Here is a 2500-nt window from a genome sequence, read left to right as displayed (position 1 = left end):
AGAACTGGTGTTTTAGTGTCTCTGAGTACAGTCGTTTAGCCTCTCTCACCGCTTTGCTAAACCTGTTCTTCGACTCCTTGAATCTGTCTCTATCCCCACTCCTAAACGCTTCCTCCTTCTCCAACCTCAACCTTTTGAGCTTTGCTGAGAACCAGGGCTTGTTGTTGTTAAAGTTCACCCTGGTACGTGTTGGGATACAGCAGTCCTCACAGAAGCTGATGTACACAGCCTCTGTGAGTTCATCCAGACTATTGGTAGCAGTCGTGAACATATCCCAGTCAGTACAGTCTAAGCACGCCCGCAAATCTTCCACAGCCTCACTGGTCCACTGTTTAGATGTCCTCACAGCAGGTTTACAGAGTTTTAGTTGCTGCCTGTATGCACGAATCAGGTGGACCAAGGGAGTTCTGTGCGAGCCGAACAGCCCCGTGACCCACAAGAGAAACATCCCCGCCAAATTCGAGCGTTTGACGGGGTCTATCCGTGAAAAAATATTCACGTTTTTGAGTGCACATGCATTTCTGCTGCAAATGCCTCTGGAAGTTTCATGCCGTTCGTATGCCAATTGTGGCAACACGAAAATGACCCGTTTTCCCATTCCGAGGGATTTCTGTGCGACCCTAACAGCCCCGTGAGCCACAAGAGACACATCCCCGCCAATTTCTAGCGTTTCACGGGGTCTATCCGTGAAAAATATAGACGTTTTTGAGTGCACATGCATTTCTGCTGCAGATGCCTCTGGAAGTTTCATGCCGTTCGTACGCAATGTGGCAACACGAAAATGACCCCTTTTCCCATTCCGAGGGATTTCTGTGCGACCCTAACTAACAGCGCCCGTGAGCCACAAGAGAGACATCCCCGCCAATTTATAGCGTTTCACGGGGTCTATCCGTGAAAAATATAGACGTTTTTGAGTGCACATGCATTCCTGCTGCAAATGCCTCTGGAAGTTTCATGCCGTTCCTATGCAATGTGGCCACACAAAAATGACCCGTTTTCCCATTCCGAGGCATTTCTGTGCGACCCTAACAGCCCCGTGAGCCACAAGAGAGACATCCCCGCCAACTTCTAGCGTTTGACGGGGTCTATGCGTGAAAAATATTAAAATTTTTGAGTGCACGTGCCTTTCTGCTGCAAATGCCTCTGGAAGTTTCATGGCGTTCCTATGCAATGTGGCAACACGAAAATGACCCCTTTTCCCATTCCGAGGGAGTTCTGTGCCACCCTAACAGCCCCGTGAGCCACAAGAGACACATCCCCGCCAATTTCTAGCGTTTCACGGGGTCTATCCGTGAAACATATAGAAGTTTTTGAGTGCACATGCATTCCTGCTGCAAATGCCTCTGGAAGTTTCATGCGGTTCGTACGCAATGTGGCAACACGAAAATGACCCGTTTTCCCATTCCCAGGGATTTCTGTGCGACCCGAACAGCCCCGTGAGCCACAAGAGACACATCCCCGCCAATTTCTAGCGTTTCACGGGGTCTATCCGTGAAAAATATCAATTTTTTTTTGACTGCACATGCATTTCTGCTGCAAATGCCTCTGGAAGTTGCATGCGGTTCGCATGCAATGTGGCGACACGAAAATGACCCGTTTTCCCATTCCGAGGGATTTCTGTGCCACCCTAACAGCCCCGTGAGCCACAAGAGAGACATCCCCGCCAATTTCTAGCGTATCACGGGGTCTATCCGTGAGAAATATTCACTTTTTTGAGTGCACATGCATTCCTGCTGCAAATGCCTCTGGAAGTTTCATGCGGTTCGTATGCAATGTGGCGACACGAAAATGACCCGTTTTCCCATTCCGAGGGATTTCTGTGCCACCCTAACAGCCCCGTGAGCCACAAGAGAGACATCCCCGCCCACTTCTAGCGTTTCACGGGGTCTCTCCGTGAAAAATATCACATTTTTTGAGTGCACATGCATTCCTGCTGCAAATGCCTCTGGAAGTTTCATGCGGTTCGCATGCAATGTGGCGACACGAAAATGACCCGTTTTTTCCCATTCCGAGGGATTTCTGTGCCACCCTAACAGCCCCGTGAGCCACAAGAGACACATCCCCGCCAATTTCTAGCGTTTCACGGGGTCTATCCGTGAAAAATATTCAATTTTTTGACTGCACATGCATTTCTGCTGCAAATGCCTCTGGAAGTTTCATGCGGTTCGCATGCAATGTGGCGACACGAAAATGACCCGTTTTCCCATTCCGAGGGATTTCTGTGCCACCCTAACAGCCCCGTGAGCCACAAGAGAGACATCGCCGCCAATTTCTAGCGTTTCACGGGGTCTATCCGTGAAAAATATTCACTTTTTTGACTGCACATGCATTCCTGCTGCAAATGCCTCTGGAAGTTTCATGCCGTTCGCATGCAATGTGGCAACACGAAAATGACCCGTTTTCCCATTCCGAGGGATTTCTGTGCCACCCTAACAGCCCCGTGAGCCACAAGAGACACATCCCCGCCAATTTCTAGCGTTTCACGGGGTCTATCCGTAAA

The sequence above is a fragment of the Petromyzon marinus genome, unplaced genomic scaffold (genome assembly GCF_048934315.1).
Source record: "Petromyzon marinus isolate PM22_M1 ecotype Great Lakes invasive population unplaced genomic scaffold, UKy_Petmar_22M1.pri1.0 PM_G_Scaffold_174, whole genome shotgun sequence".
NCBI classification, from domain to species: domain Eukaryota; kingdom Metazoa; phylum Chordata; class Hyperoartia; order Petromyzontiformes; family Petromyzontidae; genus Petromyzon; species Petromyzon marinus.
Note: the sequence above shows the minus strand (reverse complement) of the source record.